We start from the raw sequence: 23,380 nt of genomic DNA, 5'->3' as shown, positions 1-23,380 counted from the left end.
GTAATTCTGAGTCCTGTGACGCAGGAAATGGATACAGATATGTGAATAATTGTTTAGAGTATTTCATATGGTTCAGTTTTGCTTAAAAAAATCTATTAGGAAAATCAATGTTGTTTTTATATAATAATAATATTACTCTTACATTTATATGTTGCTTTTTTCTGGACACTCAAAAACTAATTTACTCATTTTTTTTTATGAGCCAGGACCTTAGTTTAATGTCTTATCAGAAAGACAGGGCTTACTGAGCAGTATAGAGTCCACATACTGGAGAGTTAAGGCTGATTTATACTTCTGCGTCAAACGCAGGCGTATGCTACGGTGCTGACGCATAGCCCTTCGCCGTGGCCGTCGGCGTCGCTGACGTGCACCTCTCAAAAATGTAACTTCACGTTGCAACGACGCATAGCGCAAGCTCTGTGATTGGTCAGCTTGGAAGCGCTGACGAGTCTGGGCGGGACCGAGAGCCGCGCGAATGGCGCGAGCTGGACACGAGCCCAATGGAGCGATTGTTTACAAGTGTGGAGTCCCGTGAAGGAGCTCCTGATGGAAAGTTTTGTTTTGTGTTTACCTCTTAGTTAAAATTGTTGCACGTCCGCCGGTTCCTGCCTCAAAATGAGCGAGTTTGAGCCACTTGTACATCCAGGAAGTGTTCAGGAAAAGCAAAACAGCAGAGAAGAAACTCGACACAGAGGAACATTAACACCTCACTGCCAACTAGCGTTTCGGAAGTGTTAATTCAGACCAACAGAGACAGCGCGCAGAAGTATAAATGCACAGCTACGCGCGTTGCATGCGCCTAGGGTTACGCCGGTCACTTGACGCAGAAGTATAAACTAGGCTTTAGGGACCCACAAAGACAGCAGGTTGAGCACCCCCTGCTGGTCTAACACCCCTAACCACTAGCAACCTAGCTTTCCCAAGTGGTCACCCATTCGAATACTGACCAGACGCAGCCCTGCTTAGCTTCTGTGGGCGACTATGTAAGAGTTCCAAGAACTTAATTCCGGCTATGACTTTAGTTTTTATTTGCTTTATAATTTTTAATTCCTACATTTAAAGATTGGTTGAAAAGTGAGGAAGTAAAATACATGTTATTTTATAAGCCTTTATTACAAAATTTTATGAATGAATTTTAAATGTAACAAACACTAATTCGACTGACTCCCTCTCTCTCTGAACAATGCAATTTTGACTTGGTGCGAGTTATTTTGGTAAAGTGCTTCATCCTGTTTACTCCCTCAAATTCAAGCCATTTTCAGTCCTATATGACTCACAAGTCTGGTGTCCACACTTTCTTCTATTAATATTTAATATTTTATTTTTTTATGTTTAATATTTCAGACTCATGTGGAAGTTGAGGTCACTTTGATGAAGAAATCTGTGCTAAATCTTCCATCAGCCATTCCCTTTGTATCGAGACAGGTCACATTTCTCCACCTTCAGGCCTTGCTGGTATAAAAGGCTGACAAAAACATCACATTGTGGATCATTTCGAGACCTATAATTACTTCAATCATACCCAAATGAAGATAATTAAACACACTCGGTTCTAGAACATCAAACTTCTCAAAATCTATTAAAAAGACAAATTATGGTTACACAAAGGCAGCAATTTGAAGCATATGGTCTTTTTTAACCTTATAAAAACTGATATGAAACAATGCGTATTCGCATTTATGATTGATTTTCACAGATTGATAAGTGAGCCAATTAAACTGCCATCCAGCATGGCAGGAATTCCCATAATGCATACAGTAATTTCTTTTTTTTCCCCTTTCCATGCCTATTTTTGCTCACTGCTTAATGATGGCATATCATGAAAACAAAACAAACAGCTTTAATTAAGGTCTGGGACTCTGAGACTACAAGACTCATGTGGTCCTCGTTGTATTTACAGCAAGAAAAATAAAGAGAAAGCAAGAGTGAGAGAGAAGTCTTCAACAAAGCATTGCGTCTGAAAAGATTTGTAACTTCCTCTGTGAAATATTGATAAGATTGCAAAACCATCTTTAGCCGGTTATAAAAAGAGAAGTGCACTGTGAGCGACTTTTCTTTTCGACTATTCTTTTGCTCAATAAAAGCTATTATTTCCTTAATGTTATCTTTAAGAACAGCCTAGACAAGATAAATAGCATCAATTACCTTTTTGTCAGAAATTGATAGCTTTCTAGAGATATGCAAGGAGGGTAAGGTTACATTTTAGAGAATATTTCATGTATTTTTATTACACATGATGTTTTTCCCAGATAACAACTAATTAATCTGATGAAACTAGCTTGTCTGTGTGTGGACAGCACTCTGGCTCAGTGGTAAGCACTGTGGCCTCACAGCAAGAAGGTTGCTGGTTTGACTTCCAGCTGGACCAGTCGGCCGTAGTGTATGCATGTGTGTGAATGAGAATGAGTGTATGGGTGTTTCCCAGTACTGAATTGTGGTTGGAAGGGCATCCGTGGCGAAAACATATGCCAGAATATTTGGCGATTCCTTCCGGTGTGGTGACCCCTGATAAATCAAGGAAAGAGCTGAAGGAAATTGAATGAATGAATTAAAGATTTGGTTGTTACAAATTATCATGAAGTTTGGCTCGTTCTTGATACTGTTTATAACAACAATAATGCTAACACTATTACTACTAATATTTCTTACTATTATTATTACAGTTTTATTTTTTTAAGTTGGAACAGTACAGCAATTGTCCTGCAAACAAGTCTTAAGGTGGACCACAGTACAGGGTCTGCGTTGTCACAATTTTTATTAGAGACAGGTCAGAACTGCAGACAAGCCAGTCAAGTACCTGTATCCTCTTCCTCTGGAACCAGAACTTTGTAATGTGTGCAGAATGTGGTTTTGCATTGTCTTGTTGAAATATGCATGGACGTCCCTGGAAAAGAAGGCAGCATGTTGTACTTTTCAGCATTAATGGTGCCATCACAGAAGTGCAAGTTACCTTTGCCAAGGGCACTGACACAACCCCATACCATGACAGACCCTGTCTTTTAGACTTGTTGCTGGAAACTCAGGATGAACTTTTTCTTCTTTGGTCAGGAGCACATGGTGTCCATTTCTCCCCCAAAAATACCTGAAATACTGTTTCATCTGACCACAGTACACGTTTGTGTAATGGTCCATCAGAGCCCAGAGAAGTCGATGGAGCTTTTGGACACTGTTAACAGTTTTAATTGGCATTTGTGGATGCATTAATATATTGTGGTACTTGACAAAGGTTTGCCTAAGTAGTCCTGTGCCCATGTGATGATATCATGTATACAGTAGACGAATGACGAGTCTTGATGCAGTGCCGCCTGAGGGATTGAAGATCAGAGTAGTTCTGCTTTGGCTTGCGGCCTTGTCATTTACGCATCAACATTCTTCCAGATTCCTTGAATCTTTAATTTTGTTATGCACTGTTGAAGGTGAAATATCTAAATGTCTTCCTTTGAGGAACATTGTTTTTAGCATTTCAATAATTTTCTCACATATTTGTTGGCAAACTAGTGATCCTCTGCCCATTTCTGCTCCTAAAGAACTAGAACTTTCTTGGATTCTGCTTTTGTACCAAATCAATAATTACAATCACCTATTGACATCTCCTGTTTTACATCATTTATCCAATTTACTTGATTTTTAGCCCTAAATTGCTCTTGTCCCAACTTTTTTTTGGAATGTGTTGCAGGTCTGAATGACAGTAAATAATGTATATTTACAAATGACATGAAGTTGATCAGTTTCCCAGAGATGGGTTGCAGCTGGAAGGGTATTCGCTGTGCATAAACTTGCTGGATAAGTTGGCAGTTCATTCCGCTGTGGCGATCTCAGGTTATTAAAGGGACTAAGCCGACAAGAAAATGAATGAATAAATGAATGAAGTTGATCAGACAAAAAACATAAAATATTTTATGTTCGTATTATCTGCAATGAAATAAAAGTCAAAGTAAATTTGGAAATCACTACTTTTTTGATATTTGCGTTTTCCATATTGTCCCATCTTTTTCTGACTTGGGGTTGTATGTGATTTGTGCACTTTTTCCATTATCTGTAAGATCATAATAAATGAAAAAAGCAAGATTTTATAGTATGTTTTCATAACCCATTAAACTCTTATTTAAAAACAACAAGGAACGGAATGTTTGCTTAATATGAACTCATTTAATGTTACAAACACTCTCTCTCTATATTTTATAACATCCTCATTGCCGTTCTTGCCCTCTCTGCAGGTACTGAGCTGCCTGTCAGCCTAATAAATCCTTTCAGATGCCATTTAGGGGTCAGAACATTAACCCCACCTCACACATTCATGTCTCTGACCCTCACAATGACAGACAAAAAACAAATGACTATGAACAAAATAAGGCAGGACAGCAGAAACACATACACCAGCAGTCAGTAAAGCCATTACAGATTACAGGCGACTTTAATTACTCTCTGTGACCCTCTTACTTTGGGCTACGGGCCACCTTGACCCCAACAGCACTTGAGTCCTTAAGGCAAAAAAGTACATGTTAGCTCTACAGAAACTTTTGGAGAAATTTCATAAGCAATAACCAAACAGGGAAAAAGGTTTTCTCATGATTATGCAAAAGCAATATTATGCGAATTAGTAAGAGCGTTAGCAGGAATATGCATGCTTTCCTAACATTATATAAAGTAATGCATAATGTATTTGCTTTATAATGTGTGCACCGCTCATACAGGGAAAATATTGTTGAACATTTACATTTAAATCACTCTGTAGAGCTGTGGCGGTATAGCAGCAGCTTTTACTGAATGTTTCAAGAGTCTTGTTTGTCTTCCGTCTGGTAGAAAACCAAAAAGAATAGCAGTTAATATGATTATCTTTGAGAGTTAAACAAAAAAAAAAGTATTTTAAGAATATTATAAGTATAATTTTGCAAGCAACAAGTTAAGTAGGGCATTACTTTTAAAAATTAAGAAATAATGTTTGTGTTACTTTTAAAAAAATGTAAAGCGAGTTACTTTTCAATTTAGTTAATTCGCTTTAAAAAAATAAATTGCTGAATTAAAATAAACAAAGTCATGTTGAATCCCACACACAATGAGAGAATGCAGGCACAGACAGAAAGCAGACAGCCTTACATTTCAGCGATAGAAATATTCTCATTATTTTGAACACATTGAAGAAAAGGAAAAGAGGATTATCTGAATGGACAGTGATTTTACTTTTTGATAAGACAAAAAGTACAAAAGTAGCTATCACATTGCTTTCATTAATCTATATGGCATGTAGAGCTCTGGGGTCAGAAATTTCTCAAAAGAAGAGCATTATCCGACATTCATTTTGTGTGTTTTTTTTTTTAAGGCAAATAAAGGTTAAACAGTGTGTTGTTAATTTCAAAGCTCTTCTATTAAAAAAAAAAGAAAAATTTGAAAGAGTTTTGAAAGAGGTCAAGCCTCAGCTAGGTCAGAAAAAGTAACTTAATACATTACTTGCCCTAAAAAGTAATACAATTAGTTTCTTTTTTGAGGAGAAACTCAATATGTGAAGCATTACTTTCTTAAGTAACTTTTCCAAGTATGATGATTTTTAACATGTTAACAAGTAACAATTTAAACTTTTGTTGTCTTTGTCTTGCATTTTTAAGTTTATATGTTGCAATTTTAAGCTATAAACCTTTAAAATCAGAATTTCTAGATATAAAGTCACTAATGTTGCACTTTTGAGTAAAAAGTCTGATTTATGAGTTACACTTAGGACTTCAAGAAATAAAACCTTCTGGATGTCCTGATCAGTTATTTTTGCCCTCGAGTCTGAGTACAAGTCATTTGATTTTGAGTATCTTCCAATATCGAAACCCGATCCGATACTTCTAAAATACATTAAAAAAAGAATAACGAAAAGCAAATAAACAGATCAAGGATTTTCTTTATTTTTTATTTAATTCACCTTAAGAAAACAAAGAGAATAAGCAAGAATAAGTTAAGAAACAAAGCACTGGGAAGTAGCTTGAACAATTAAATAATAAATAACACAAATTCTTATGTGCTCCATAAGCATAAGTAATCCAGGATTCTCTACAAAGGCGAATGGCAGGTCACTCATTGCGATTAATTGTGGCATCTTGGCTGTGACGTCCTGTGCTTTTGCACAGTCACGGGGTATTATTTCTCTTCAAACTCTCCAACAGCATGGAGCTGATTTGTCTTCGGTTGGGTTGGCTGGGTAAACTCGGTGTATAGTGTCAGGTGTTTGTTTTTGAGGTGCCTTAACCGGTTTGTTGTGTTAAATGTAGCCTTTTCCTTTCATCCTCATTTAATCCCAAATTTACATATCTCACAGTTTACTATGGCAATGCTGTCATCATCTACTTTATCCTTCAATACCTCCGGACCACAGACATACTCGCGCTTTCCGCTTCAAGCTGGTTCTGTGTTCGACTTTGCCGGCATGTAACCAATAGCATCTCAGCAACTAAGTGATGTCATGTTGCACTCTAAGCTAAGAAAGAGGTCTAACTCTGTGTCACCACATGACTATAGATGTGTTAAAACATAAATAATGAGTATATATCCTGATCGGTAGTTAACGTCCGATTCCAATCAAGTCTGAAACTGCGTGAACGGGCCCAATTTCCGATCACGTGATCGGATTTGGACATCCCTATAAAGCATGCATAACTATGAAAACCAAAGATGCAATTTGAGAAAAAAGGTGCACATTTGCAAGACTTATAGTTGTAAGATATAGTTGTAATTTTAAGACATCTTACAAACTATATAGGAAATTAGAAAAGGAGAAAGTCAGAACTGCAAGATGTTACAAATTACAAGATTTAAACTCAGAATTGTGAGATATAAACTAAAAACTGTTGAATAACATATCATTTTACAACTGTAAGATAGAAAGAGGGAAAAAGGGTCAGAATAGTTATTAATAAACTCTACTCTAGCTACAACCAAATTTGTATCATACACTAATTTCTCAGATATGAATTCTTTTGAAGAATTGTAAAACTAAGGATTGAAATGACTTTTTTTAATCAGTGGCAGAAAAAAGACTTCCAAAATTGTTAAATTTACAATTAATTACAAAAAAGACAAGTAACACTAAAAACTGAAAAAAAAAATTAATAAATATATAAAAATTAAAAATGTTTATAAAAAGGTTATATGTACTGCAGCATATATAATCAATAGAGAACAACACATTTATAACAGTATTTATGCATATTTATTTTGATTTTTATTGCTTATTGTTAGTTCATTATAGAAAATACATTGTCTAACATTAACTTATTAAACCTCATTGTAAAAGCATGTCAAAAATAGTTATATATATTTTTTCATATAAATATGATCAGAGAAAACATGTATTATTTATTTATTTATTTATTTTTATTTATTTATTTAGTAATATAACTTCAACACTGTAAAACCCAACAGACTTTATCAAATGAAATGAGTGTAGTCAACTCAAAATGTACTGAAAGCTAATTCTACTCATTTGAAAAGAGTTTTGAACTCAGTGTTGAAGGTATTGAGTTAATTAACTACCTAATCACTTTAACTTAAATGGAGTAATCACAGTACTCATAATTTTTTTTTTTTTTTACTTTTTTTTGCAATTGGTTTCCTCAAATGGTTGGAGTTACCTTAACTTTTGGGTTTTACAGTGAAGAAAAAAATGCTGTAGGAATGGTAATTGCTGAGAAATTCCACGTCTAATCATTAAGAAGATGGAAATAGCATACAAGCAGAAAGTCTTTAAAGAATCAAGTTTTAGCATGCATTTGTCTCTATGTAAAGATTTATTCCAGCAAAAAGACTGACTTCATCTTGCTTTTGAACTTCAGAGTATGCACTTACTGCAGGAAAGTAGTTTGTCAACAGCTATTTGAGCTGGATTTGGTTCTTGGAGTGCTGAGGTGCAGAAACAGAAATAGCTGGAGTGGCACTTCTCATACACTTTATATCTATAATGGCACACAAGAGCAATAACAATCTGTAACGATCCCTAACGAGCATCTCTATTATTCACCGTCTCACCAACCTCCTAAAAACCCTCTGAAACCAGATCCATCCTACCGTTTTTCCTTAATCATCACTGATAAATGTGTGTTAGAGATGCTTATATATAGGCTTAATCATTTTAATGACAAAACCTGTTTCTCCAGAGTCCTCCAGGCTCTAGTGGCTCATCGCTAATTGGATTAATGATTGTTATCTACACCCAAAGTGGACAGCAGCCCTTTAATAAATCATCTGGTAATTGTACTGAAAAGTGTAGTATTTTTGTTTTGTGGGGGACCAAACACTTAAGTCTACGTTATAGGTGCTCACAGATAGCAGCAGATTAATGATAAATACATAGAAGAGTCATTGCTGGATTGGTAATGACTGTTAATGTCAATATAACAGTATGTTATACTGATTTGTATAAATAATCAGTCTTTTTTAATGACAGTCATTGCATACATCGCACTCCAATTTCTATGACTTTTTGATTAGTGGCTAATTTGTGTTATATTTGTACGATCTCATTAATATATTTAGCAAGATTTGCTCCTTCCCCATAAGGGTGTGTTTAGGGGTGGGGTTTGTGGACACGCCTCCTTTAAATAATTGTTATTTCCTATGAATTTTTTTGGTAACACTTTAATACAATGGTCCATTAGTTAATGTTAGTTAAAATATGTAACATGAGGAAACAATTAGTAATACATTTGTTACAGTGGTGTTTCTTCAGCTTTGTTAAAGTTAGTTTAAATTATTTAAGTTTAAAAAGGTTAGCTCATTGTTGGTTCCTGTTAACTCACAGTGCACTATGTTAACAAGCACAACTGTTGATGGTAATAATGCATTAGTAAATGTTGATCTACGGTTAACAAATACTTTAATAACTGACCCTGCTGAGGCTTGAATCAGTGACTTTTTTTGCTGTGAGGCGACTGCACTACCCACTGCTTCACCGTGCCACCCGCTGTTATATGTAATGTATATAGATCAACTAACATTAAGTAATTGACCATTATTCTAAAGTGTTGCCACTATTTCCAACACTGGCTCGTTAAGGATATGTACCCCTGTCTACATGTCTGGAGCAAGTGAATTATGTAGTCAGAGATAAAATTAATACTACAGGGTGGTATGATGCCAACTACGGCTTCTATTCCTTTTAGTGTTACCAGCTGACTGTTTACCTTTATATGGACAGCTTTTTCAGTGTTACTAGCTTGCCGCAAATGCTGATGGACTTAGGATACAGAGCTGAGTTGACCGCAATGACGGGGTTTGAATCCGGTAAAGAATGGTTCTAGAAACCAGGTAAAAAAAGAAACGGACAGATTTTCTTTTTCTAGATTGCTTTTAAAAACACTATTGGTTGGGTTTAGGGGTGGTTCAGTCAATCGACAGCAAGCTGGCTAAAGTGTAAATTGCGCCCTCTGGTGGATTTATGCAAGAATTTTGAGATCATCAAAAAGCGTACACTGTAGCCTCTGGTGGATTTACAAAAAAAACAAAAAAACAAACAAAAAAAAAACTGTGAGCAGATGTACCTCCAGTTACATATTTCGATGTAATCAGAAATGTAGACCTGGGTATGTATCTGCAATGAGCCTCGGTTGGAACCAGCGTTTCTGACAATATGTAATATAGTTACATTTCCTCATGTGATCCGGCTTCTACAGCAGATTCTGGGATTATTTTTACTTAATTTTCGTCAATTTTTTTTTTCCAGACATGATTGTAAATCTGTGAATTTTTCTTAAGCCCACAGAGGTTGTATTGTTTCATAAAAAATACTGTAAAACAGTAATATTGTGAAAAATCATTTATTCATTAATTTTCTTTCAGCTTAGTCTCTTTATTCACCAGGGGTCACCAACTTTTCCAGCATATGTTACACAATGGATGCTCTTTCAGCTGCAACCCAGTACTGGGAAACATCCACACACACACATACACTACGTCCAATTGAATTCACCTATTCAGCATGTATTTGGACTGTGAGGAAACCGGAGCACATGGAGGAAACACACACAAACACGGGGAGAACATGCAAACTCCACAAAGAAATGCCAACTGACCCAGCCGGGGCTTGAACCAAGTGACCTTCTTGCTGTGCTACCCATTGCGCCACCAGCCCTTGTGAGGAATCACTGCAATTTGAAATATGTTTTGTATTTTTCATGTATTCCTGTCATTCAATGCTAAATGTTTCATACTATTCCATTAACACAGTCTTTATCTAATATGCTGATGTCTTTGCTGTTCAAGAAATACAGAATATGATCAAAATTTATCCTGATTTATTATGATTAAATTTGATAAACACTGTAAAGATTGTTTCAAATAAAATGTTGGAAAGCCAAAAATATCTAAGTTGTCATATATTTTACATTTTAATATTTTTACAAAGTCATGTAATATTCTTGTTTTAATTTGGATACGTAAAAATGTTTGTTACATTATGTCAGCACAAACATATTTTAAAAACCACTGAATAAGAGGTTATTCTTAATTCAATCATTCAAAATAACTAATGTTAACAGCACCAATTAACACAAATCCAGCCAATACAATCTCTGGAGTCAAGTTTGGGCCAAGAAAAGGTTATTCAAGAAATATTTTGAAGGGCAAAATTTTGTAAAAATACTAAATTCAATAGAATCAATAGAAGTAGTTCCTAAATAATAATTAGTTTAAACAGACTTAGATCTTATGCAATATAAAAATGCTTTTATACATATCATTTCATATTTTTGATTATTGGTCACACTTTAAATAAGGTTTCATTAGTTACTGTTTGCTAATGTTTTTACTTACATTAACTAATAATAAACAATACATGTACAGGATTTATTATTTATAGTTCAATATTTACTATTATTGCCTTATTAAAATGTCAAACTTATACTTGTTAGCATTAGTTAATGCACTGAGTTAAAAAGAACTAGGAAAATTAGAACTATATTTTCATTAACTAAATTTGACAAAGATGAATAAATACTGTAATAAATGTCATTGTTCATGTTAGAAAATACATTAACTTTAATGAACGAATACAACCTTACTGTAAAGTGTTAATGAGTAAATCAATATGTAATAGTTTATTTGATCACACCATTTGCTTAGAAAATAAATATGACTCTGAAGCTTAGAGAGAAACTGGCTCTATTTCATATGAGCAGAATATTTGACATGTTTCTCTGTATTTTCAAAGCATACATGTTTCTTCTGCAGTGTACATTTAAATGGTTGGCAAATTAAAGAGATTAAACAAAACACCAGGCAGAAAATGTATTCTTTTAAGTGAAAAGATCAGATTGGGCTCTTGACATCTGGCAACCACAAGCAAAAAAGCTCATGAAGGCCTTTTAAAACAGTTTGTAGTACTGTATATTGCTGCCTATTTTGGGGAAGCACATTTTGGTAAAGATATATTTTTGTAATATTAGTCAAGTCTTTTTTCGTCAATGACACTTCATGTTAAAATAGTCTCAGCTATCTTTTAATTGATGTCTTTTCATCAAAGAACAAAATGAACAAAAAACACTATAAAAGCATTAAACTATAAAACAAAGAGCATAAATGTGAATTTATGTAGCAAAAATGTATTTTTCTGCCTCCTTTGATTTAGCAAATACTTCCATGTTGGTTTGATCACAAAATTTGACTGGAAAATTAATGTCTTTTCTTGGAAAAAAACAACTAAAGTTTTCTTATTATTATTGTAGAGATATTTAATCTGCTGTTTATTTTTAATCAGATTTAGCTTTAAAATTTCTCTCTCTTCTAGCTGGTTTGCTTATCTAATATTTTCCAAAATCATGTTCTATGAATGTAGTTTGTTCTCCTGACAAGTTCCTTCAACATCATCCTAATTTGTAAGTCATTTAAGATAAAAACATCTGCTAAAGTAATACATGTAAAAAGAAGAAAAATCACTTACTGTAGTGCACAGACTGTAATATTCTCAATCAGCCACACTTTGGCTTAATCGCGCACACTAAGTGATTAAAGTTTGTTAATTGAAAATAGTGAGCAGCTAATCAGCAGGCAGATTTATGGACACAACCTTTGGGTTGCCCTATAAATGAACATTAGCCACATATTTCAATAAATCACCAGGCAGGGGTTACAGAATATCAGATGTGCAAAACGCACGTCTTCAATCTCTCTGGCACACTGAAGAGAACAGCCAAGGAACAGGTTGAGATGTTTACTTCACATTCACAAAGATTTTGTCTGTAGAAGATTGAAAACAAGATCAAAAATAATGTTGATTTTCTTTTAGCCTTTTTTATTATTAAGTCTAACATCTGTGCCAAATGTTTAGCTTTTTATGCTTAGTCAATCTTCCTTTGTTTTTGTTAAGTTTTAGTCAGTGGAAAAAATGTTGTTACATGTTCATCATACCGATTAAACCAGGGGTGGGCAAATGATTTTTCCAAGGGCCCACACTAGACTCTGGGCGGTTTTAGAGGGCAAGACCAATACAGTTAATAAGGTAAACAACAACAACAACAACAACAAGAACATTTTGTGAAACTATTAAATAAAACATAAAAACTCTAAAGTTTAAAAAGAGATCAATTTTACGCAAAAATATTTTAAAGCATTTTAAAGACCAGCATCACAATACCAACTTCATATATTATTATGCCACAGGGTTGTTTGTTTGATTACTTCACTTTAGTTCATTTTCATCTATTCATTTATTTATTTTTTTATGTTCAGTGAGAAAATACGCTTATTTCATGCGGCCGCCATTTTAAAGAACGAAAATGAGGCTGTGGTGGGAAGGAACCTGGGGGCTGTTCCAGAAAGCAGGTTATGTGACATACCCGGGTAAGTTTGAGAGTAAGTAGGTGGATAACCTCAACTTTGGTTCCAAAATCGGAGGTAACTTCTGGGTATGTTAAGTAGCCATAGCAACTTACTCTCTGAAGATAACCTGCTCCGGAGCAGGTTATGTTCAGAGAGTAAGTTGCTATGTTTCAGAGTTTGTCTGTTTCAGAGAGTTTACTGAGCATTGCGTGCTCTTTTGATGAGAATATTTATGGATGTGGACACACAGATACAAGTTTTTTCGTTGTGAGAGGGTTATAAGTGCATAGTTTTTTTCATAACCAAATTCATAATGTTAATGTATTTAACAAACCTTTTTGAAATCAAATGTGACAAACCGCGGGTCTGCGCTTACCATAAAAAACATTCAGTGCAGCTCTTTGTATTCGCGTCAGGGCATTTTAGGCAACTGTACAATGTGGCAGTAGGACCACCTGTACAGTAAGCCTGGCACTGAACTGTTTTTTACACTTTTGTACAGTTCCTTGGTCATACATTACTGCGTATCATTACACAGATGATTCAGAGCTTGGGAATAGCGTAGTGGACAGTGCGTCGATAAAGAACAACGGAGTGCACAACGGAGCGAGTTCGAATCTCACTTACAGATCTTGTGTTTTTTCTCTCCTTCTGCACCCTCACATTTTTCTGTATAATATTATAAGTGGCAGCTTTGTCTTTTGTAGGAAAATATATCTTTAATTTAAGATGTAAGACGTCGTTCTTATATATACATTCACGCACACACACCTACATTTTTTAATATAATATTTTTTTCAGGGTTTCTAAATGCTATTGTGTGCATTAATTGCAGCCGATTTTAAAGCTCCATCAGTCACTAAAGGACACTGATAATATAAAATTTGTCCAAAGTATAAGTGTGCAGGTATAACTTAATTTTCTATCCTTAATCTTTTGGTGTTTCAACTATTAAACTCATTACTGCTTCCACTTACCAGCTCATCACACACCCCACCTCATCACTATGTTGAGGCTAAATGGCTGATTTTCAGGAAGTAATGATTCAAGTGTATAACACAAATATAGTAAAAAAAAACTATAAAGCAAATGTTGCTTAACACAATGTTTATTTTTATTATATTTGTATTATAAAATAGAATCATTACTGGGCACTACATTGTTACTTGCTGGAGGACAAAAGATACCCTTTTCTGCCTTATACGATGACACGTACCTGCAGCCTGACCCAGAGGAAATCTCAGTGACCCAAGCAGACAAAACAGATGGAAGAGTGCTAAAAAATATAATTAGTCAAAAAACTATGTTTAATCAAATAGTTTGATCTGTTGATTTCTTCATTTCCTGAAATAAACTGAATGATTTTGTACACTGCTTTATACACACACCTTTCAACGTGTAACATATTTTTCATATACATTTCTCACCTTAAGTTGATGCTCATGTGACTTTATCTTTGAAGATGGACCTTATACAGCTACTTTAGAATTTAAATATGTAGATAAAAGATTTTGTGATCCAAGAGTAATATTCAAATATGGAAAAGTGCAGAAAATTCTTACACTGCTTGTTAGTTGAGGCAGAAGGAACTTCGTCTGCATGCAAAATAAAAAGAACCTAAAGCTATCTGACAACAATCACTTACAACAGTGACAGAGTGTGTGGTTTAAGTCAAAAACTCAACCACTGAAAAGCCTTTATCATAGGACACAGCAGTTAGACAGGCCTCTTTCTATTAGCTGCATGGCAGAAAGAATATTCTAGAGTGTTAAATAAAGAGCTCCAGTAATTAAATATTACCTTTTATGATAATGTTTCTATGTTTAATGACTTTGGACAGAGTTCTAGCTCCAGAAAGATTACAATTTCTATAAGCCTTATTAGTCAATACACATATTGTGGCCTTAAGAAATTAATGGCAAGAAAAATAAATGCATGAATGGTTACACAACATACTCAAAAAGGATGTTAAAGAATAGTTTAATTTATCATTACAATAAAATGGAGGGTGGCATGTGTAATTTAATGAACTAAAAAAATTTCTTATTATTTATTTTTTATTTTCTTATCTATTTCTTATTCTATATTTCTTTCCTTCGTTGAAGCAGATGTGTAATCTCTGTGTTTAAAACCTCCAGTTTCGCCTCTTTAAAGTGCGTTGCCCTTTTTTTCTCACCGTGACTTTCTATGGTGACTCGTGAATTCGGCGATCTACTGAAAATGCCTTCAGGTGTGTGCCGTGCACGTGCATTAACCCGCGGTTATCTTCAGGAGGTTGATTCAACTAACTCTTGTCACCTGTTTTGGAACCAACATACTCGCGGTAAGCAGGTTTTGGGTAAATCAACCGAGAGTTTAGGTTTTAGCAGATGGTAAGTTAACCCAGCTTTCTGGAATACCCCCCTGGAAGTATAGGATCAGCACTGTAAACATTACAACAACATGCTGTGGACTACAAACATCCAGCTGTTGCCTCAACTTCAAAATGCAGAAATACTGTAAACATCACTTTAATATCATTCAGTTAAGTTTAATTTAAACAATTAAAAGCATATTAGACATCAAACTAAATCACAATCTCTTTAAGAGAAATACGCTAAAGTGTCCCCCTGGTTCATGGCACCAGGTAAACACCATGGGGATGCGCCTCTGCTTCAGCCTTTGTAACCTGGTGAGCATTTAAAAAAATGCAGTACTCTGTAGCACACCCTCGTGTTGTCTGTAACAGTGTTACTGAAGTTTTAATAACGTCCATTTCCTGCTAACATTTAAGCGCCACTGAGCGCATTTTTAAACAGCTGATTTGCCATTGTGTTCACCAGTGCTCAACAGAAATTACTGTGATTGGCCATGAAGGAGATCAGTTCACAGCTCTTCACTGATTGTAAACACAGATACAGGGACACTGGAGTGCTTCAAAGCTGCGAAGATCAGTCGATTCATCAAGTGGATCGTTCATCTGTGTTTGCACTCATTAAACATTGTGAAGTGCAGTGGGTGAACTGATAAATTCTGTAGCCAAATCACAATTATTTCTGTTAAGCATGTGAACACAATGGCAATTAAGCGCTGTTTAAGAAGTTCAACAGTGCCTTAAATGTCTGTGGATGTTTTTAAAATTTCAGAACCTAAATTCAATACCGTGACAAGTCTAATATAGTGAAAGAATCAGTTCATTACCTTAAGTTTGATAAATGACATCTAAAACGTGCGTTCAGGAAAAAAAAAATGTTAGTTACCCAGTGCCATTTCCCTGAACCTGATAAATTTGTCACTTTCTTTTCGCTGATAAGATATACAGCCAGGTGCACAATGTTCCTATGTGACTGCCAAGCGATATTTCCGGGTTTCTTCCAACCGCAGCCTTGATGTTGTTTTTAAAAAAGGCAGCCGCATGAAATCAGTCTATTCTAGCTTGTGTCTGGCTGAACAAGAGCAGTGAAGTCAGGTTGAATGTGAGGTGGTAATGTGATGTAATGATTATCACTGAGAGAGGATCTGTATCTGCAGTTGTTAAATCATTAATCTGAGGTAATTAGTCTACCTTTATTGCTGTGTAATTCCATACAAAGAGTGAAGCTGCCAGGTTGGTTTCTGTCACATGATTCGTGGTTTGCTCGCTGCACTCTGAAATGTTTAGATTTTTTCAACTCACGGCGACTGGAAAACCTGAGTGTGACATATCGCATGTGCATTTAAGTTAAATAAATACTTCACACAGGCCGATCAAACAAGTCCAGTGGGCCGCATGTGGCCAGGGTTTGTAAAATGCCCAGGTCTGGATATATATATATATATTTATTTATTTTTTTCTACTTCATCAGAATGATTGCACTTTCACCAACAGACACAAATGATAAAAATGTAAGAATGGTTAATTTGACCTCATTTAGCTTCCTGATTTATTAAAGGCTAATTTCAACGTAAATTAACACATTCTTGTCATTTTTCAAACTGATATAACTGGAAAAAGTTGACAATGAATCATTTAATAATTCTTTTAAGAAGAGTCACTGAAAGGTTCTTTAAAGGTCTGAAAATGCATGCCATAACTGTGAAGATTTCATTTTCATTTCCTTCATTTTGTTATATTGTAGCATAACTATTTAAGTTATTTTATTAATTTTACCAGTGACTTTTTGATGGCTTTTTAAATATCAAATGTTTTCAAATGTTAATCAATTTTAAATATTTAAACCAGTCAGGGTTAAGATTATAATAGTACAATTAATAATTATAATCATAGTGCCGCCACATTTGTACAGTCCTCCCAGGACAAATGTCATTCCACTGCACTTAGTCAAGAATAAAGCCAATGTGAAAATGCTGGACTTTAGCTCTGTGTACAGGTGTAGTGACAAGCGAACAAAGGCAGAACATTTCATAGGTAAGATTTTGTTTTTTATATGTACGTTATGAACTTTTGTGCTCACCAGGTAACGTTATTGATGATAATACAGGCACTTACTGCACCATGAGGCAAAGTAGCACCAACTCACACTTAGTACCAGGCTTATGCTAGTTTTGTTGAAAAAAATAGGGGAACAACGTAAATGAAGTATGACAACAAGATGCTGCGGTGCCAGAAACTTGTATTATTGTCAGTTACTGAAAGTAAAGGAGTCATTTATAAAGGGGATTCATTCATAAACAAATCATCCCCTCTGTTAGAATAAGAAGTGAAAGCAGGAGAAATTTAATTGGGAGGGAGGGTAACGCATTCCTATGCACACAAACAAATGCTTTTTGTTGGCCATGCCCGTGCGATCACTTATCCATCGATGTAGAAAAGTGATGTCAAATTATAATTTCATTATTTCAAAAAAATGTTTGCATACTGACCAACGGGAACACTCCCAATTATGGATATATGTATTTATGCATATATATCTCTGGCTCTAGATGGCAAGTCCTCCACTGCACTTTTGTCCCACATTCATTTTCAAGACTACAGGCTACCCTGTACTAAAATGGTGGCTCTATTGACTCATTTCTTCCAATAGACAAAAATAGCATAGGCGACAGATATGTAAATATCTATGGTTGATGTCATGGCTTAGATTTGCATTTTTGATGTCATTTTGACATCAATGCGGCCTATGGAATTAGCACTTAATGGAAAAGATACTAGTATCTAAGGGAAAAAAATATACTACCACCATGAAAATATATACTGGTATATTATATTGTTTACTAGTTAAAACATCTTGCCATACCCTGACATTACTGGATGATATAAACATTTGGAATGAATTGAGCTGAATAATATCATCATTGGCTTCTGTACAACTGCTTGTAACTGAACTTGTTTCATAATTGATAAACTTTGCAACTCTGGCAGCTATTGAAGTGAACTGAAACAACACTGACCTAAACTGAGCTGAAAAACGACACCATTATCTTCTCCTTTACATTTGAAATTGGATTTGTTTGAAATCAAATAACATTTACTGTAGACTGTTATCTCTCCTGTTCTATTACCAGCTGCTTTAAAACCAGATGTATAGTATAAAACGCTGTTTAAATAAGCGTGACTTGGCATGACTAAATATTTGGACTAAAACTAAGCAACACTAAGATATGAAATTCCATATTTGCACAATCTCTGTGAAGTTTCAGGATGTATTTCTGAGGACAGATAAGTTCAGGAACCGGATTGCAGCTCATGCAGACATAAGGATGAATAAAGGTCTCTTCAGAAAGTCCTTGACTCAATCAAGTTTATGCAGAAATGTGAGCTGTAATTACCATCCACAGGCAGATTTCAAATTGAATCATGTTTGTTGTCAAGCTCTTAATAAGGTCCTAATTAAAAATCCCTCTATAGCATAATCACAGCGGTAGGTCAGTCCGCGCAGGTTCAAATTAGGTTATTTTTTAAATGTATTTAATTGTAGGGCTCTCAAGTACAAAAAGACTAATGAATGAATCATATGCACACACACGCATTTATTACTTTATGTTAGTGGAGCCATCTCATAGACAGAATACTCATACTATGCAGATGATGTTTACTAAACCCATAATATTCCTATAAAAAAAGGAACTCATGTATATTTATGCAATATTATCTACAGTACATATATATATATATATATATATATATACATACATATATATATATATATATATATATATATATATATATATATATATATATATATATATACATATATATACATATATATATACATATATATATATATACATATATATATATATATATATATATGTGTGTGTGTGTGTGTGTGTGTGTGTGTGTGTGTGTGTGTGTGTGTGTGTATGTATATATATATATATATATACATACATACATACACACACACACACACACACATATATATATATATATATATATATATATATATATATATATATATATATATATATATACATATACACGCACGCACGCACGCACGCACGCACGCACGCACGCACGCACGCACGCACACACACACACACACACACACACACACACACACACACACTTGAAGTCTGAATTATTAGCCCCCCTGAATTATTAGCCTCCTGTTTACCCCCCCCAATTTTAATCTAACGAAAAGAAGATTTTTTTTCAACACATTTCTAAATACAATAGTTTTAATAACTCATATCTAATAACTGACTTATCTTCTCTTGCCATGATGACAGTAAATAATATTTTAATAGATATTTTCAAGACACTTCTACACAGCTTAAAGTGACATTTAAAGGCTTAACTAGGTTAATTAGGTTAACTAAGCAGGTTAGGGTAATTAGGCAAGTTATTGTATAACAATGGTTTGTTCTGTAGACCATTTGAAAATAAATATACAGTCGCTTAAAGAGGCAAATAACTTTGACCTTAAAATGGTTTTAAAAAAATTGAAAACTGCTTTTATTTTAGCCGAAATAAAACAAATAAGACGTTCTCCAGAAGAAAAATATTATCAGACATACTGTGAAAATTTCCTTGCTCTGCTAAACATAATTTGAGAAATATTTAAAAAAGAAAAAGAAAATCAAAGGGGGGCTAATAATTCTGACTTCAACTGTATATATTACAGTTTTTACCAGTTTGTTTTGCATTGCATTGTGTTTTACCAAACATTTCAGCTCTCAACCCCCAAAATAACAATGTCAGTGGTGAAAAGATTACTGAAAAATCTTATTTAAACAAAAGTAACATGACTTGCCTAAAATGTAGTGCAAGTAGAATAAAAGTATATGTTGTAAATGTTACTCAAAGTATGAGTTAAAAAGTAGCCCTTTTAAAAGTACTCAAGAGTAGTGAGTATTGAGTATTATGCTGTGAAAAGCTGGTATGTTTAAGTGCAATTTGTGCATGTGTGTGTAAATAAAATGTATAGTAGTGCATTTGATGCAAGATTTTGGACATTTTCTTGGACACTTTTGATGCTTCCAAACGGTTTGCTGCATTTATAAAGCGTCCATGTCTTGAGGTTTTTCAGTATAATGCAACAACACAAAAACTTTTCAACAGTCCAAAAACAATTTTTTATAGTCATATTCATTTGATTAATTTAATATTAACCTCGCCAAATGAGACTAGTGGGCACAATGTTTACAGCACAAGACTTTTCTTAGTTTAATTTTAGAGATCGCCACTCTGAGATCATCCTCCAAGTTCAGTCATGGCCTGTATTTATTTTAATGTGAGTGCTGCTGTAATGGTGTCAGAAGGTTTAGGCTGGTGTCGTAAAATCAATCTGCGACAACTGACGCTATATTGCTGTTATTTTTTGCTGTTATTTGCTGTTAATTGTCGTTAATCTAATGTAAACAACTCAGGGGTCACAATCCAATGGAAAAAACCCATAAGGCTATTAATATATTATTTGCATGTTGTATTTTAATGTAACTATTTTTATCTTTAGTAGGTTATGGATAGCGAAGCAGTAGTGCAGTAGGTAAGTGCTGTTGCCTCACAGCAAGAAGGTCGCTGGGTCACTGGTTCGATCCTTGGCTAAGGTGGTGTTTCTATGTTGAGTTTGCATGTTCTCCCTGTGTTCGCCTGGGTTTCCTCCAGGTGCTCCGGTTTCCCCCACAGTCCAAAGACATGCTCTACAGGTAAATTGGGTAGGCTAAATTGTCCGTAGTGTATGAGTGTGTGTGAATGAGTGTTTGTGGATGTTTCCCAGAGATGGGTTGCGGCTGGAAGGGCATCCGCTGCATAAAATCATGCTGATAATTTGGCGGTTCATTCCGCTTTGGCGACCCCAGATTAATAAAGGGACTAAGCCGACAAGAAAATTTATGAAAAGGTTATGTATAAAATATGGTCATTTAATAATTTACATTTTTGAAAATTACCAAAGCGGCCCCTAAGTGTGTCCTGACCCCCACTTTGGGAACCACTCAAATAAAGTTGTCATCGACTATATATATATATGTATATATATATATATATATATATATATATATATATATATATATATATATATATATATATATATATATATAGTATTTCTTCATCATTAATTTTTTCAGCTTAGTCCCTTTATTAATCTGGGGTCACCACAGCAGAAAGAACCGCCAACTAATCCAACATTCGTTTTATACAGCGGATGCCCTTCCAGCTGCAACCCATCACTGAGAAACATCTGCACACACTCATTCACACACATACACACCCATACTGAGTTATGATGCGACTGCTTGCATTATTTCACAATGTGAAATCTTGATATGCCTTATTGACATGATGAGAACACTTCAAGGTGAGGCTTTGATTGATTTGACTATAAAAGAACAAAAACTCAGTCTCCATGATGTCTCTGATACCATTTTTAGATGACCTGATCGAATCACATGTCTGATGTTCCTCGGCTTGAGCTTTATGGATGAGCCATTCGATCAGGGCCGTTAATCACAGCAGGTCAAATTATGATGCATAAAATTAAGCTTTTATTGCCACTAAGGAACAACGAGAGTAAATTACATTTCCAACCTGCTTAAGTGCGTACAGTTAAATAACTCTCTGGTGACTGTATGGTGGTCATGTATTCTACAATGACAAAAGCATTTATGGCTGTAATAAACACTGCAATCAAAAATTCAAGTAAATATTCTTTCTTGTTTCTGTCAAAGAGCAAACACAGCTGGGCTGGATAATCAGGGCTCTTGGGGGAAATTTCATGTCCACATTTCTGTGTCTTTAAATCTATCTGTAATTTCTGGCTTTGCTTGGACGGCATTGATCGCAAGGTCCTTTACCTCATTAGGTTTACTCAAAAATCTTATGAACTCAACAGCTCTGACATTTTAATTTGCAACCCATATGAGATGTAATTCAAAACAAGGTGCAGAAACAAGGCTTGATCTACAATTTGGATTTACAAAATGCAAAATACCGAGGTGTGTTCCTTTATACCTAATGTCTGGAGAAATAGCACTTTTAAGCAAACTTTAAGCTCAAATTAGAAGACTACATTTTCATTTTAAGGTCTCATGAAATGCTTTTAAATGTGCATTTTTATTAGATGTTTGACATAATTTCAACTGAAACATGAAAAGAGGTACACTGGACCAGCTTTATACCCTCACCAGGTGCTCGGGGGTTCATGGGAGTATGCCCAACCAGTCCACATGTGTTTTGTGGACTTGGAGAAGGCATTTGACCGTGTCTCTCTTGGCATTCTATGGATGGTGATCAAGTGAGTATGGGGTCAGAGGCGCTCTGTTTAGGGCAGTCTCATCTCTGTATGAACAGAGTACAAGATTGGTTTTCACTGCCAGCAATAAAGCAATGAGTCAATAAGTGCACTTTGGACTCCGGCAGGGCGGGGGTCCAGTTCGGCAACCATAGAATTTCATCTCTGTTGCTCACAGACGATGTTGTTCTGTTGGCTTCATCTAACATGGACCTTCAGCATACACTGGGGTGGTTTGCTGCTGAGTGTGACACGGCTGGGATGAGAATTAACACCTTCAAGTCCAAGGCCATAGTGCTAAAAATAAAAATTGTGGTTTGCCATCTTCAGGTTGGGGGAAAGTCCTTACTCCAGGTGGAAGAGTTAAAGTATCTTGGGGTTTTGTTCACCAGTGAGGAAATCATGGAACAAGAGATTGACAGGTGGACTGGTGCAGCGGCAGCAGTAATGCGGTCGATGTATCTATCCGTTGTGAGGACCTCTATCACTCAGGAGGAGCTCAGAGTAGAGCAGCTATAGAACAGCCTATAGTGTTTTTTCACAGCTCTGCCAGTGAGAGTGGTTGAGCGCAAATTCATCAAATGAAAAGCAAAGGAGAAGCATCTTGAAAGGGGTGGGGCTTGTCAAATACTAGAGAGCATTTGATTGGTCAAGATTTTATGAAAAACTGAATTATGCGGTGACATGAAGAAAAAAAAACTGCTGATCCATTCAGGTGAAAGTGACAAAAAGCTTTGGATGTTTATATGTTTTCTTCCAAACACGAATTTTGTCGCTGTTTTAGAGCCCAGTAGCTTACAGATGTCCTTACAATAGTCTTACTAACATCGAAAAACATAATTTTAATTTCACGGGACCTTTAAGCAAGACATATGGGAAATCTAATCAGACCAGTTTCTTATCCACAAAAAGCCTTGTGCAAAAATGCAAAGGCTGCA

At 35.2% G+C, this 23,380-nt stretch overlaps 2 long non-coding RNA genes across 3 annotated transcripts in view; one reads left to right on the top strand and one right to left on the bottom strand.

Moving 5' to 3' along the window:
- The window catches only part of LOC141380661 (uncharacterized), a 155,060-nt gene that overhangs the window by 47,676 nt on the left and 84,004 nt on the right, over nucleotides 1-23,380 (bottom strand). The window lies entirely within an intron of this gene.
- On the top strand, nucleotides 12,803-14,402 carry LOC147838012 (uncharacterized). The gene is made up of 3 exons (XR_015525485.1): nucleotides 12,803-12,884; nucleotides 12,950-13,826; nucleotides 13,965-14,402. It is a non-coding gene; the product is annotated as an uncharacterized LOC147838012 (long non-coding RNA).

Source organism: Danio rerio, chromosome 24 (genome assembly GCF_052040795.2).
Source record: "Danio rerio strain M-AB ecotype USA chromosome 24, GRCz13ab, whole genome shotgun sequence".
Lineage (NCBI taxonomy): Eukaryota > Metazoa > Chordata > Actinopteri > Cypriniformes > Danionidae > Danio > Danio rerio.
This window is presented reverse-complemented; position numbering and strand designations above follow the sequence as displayed.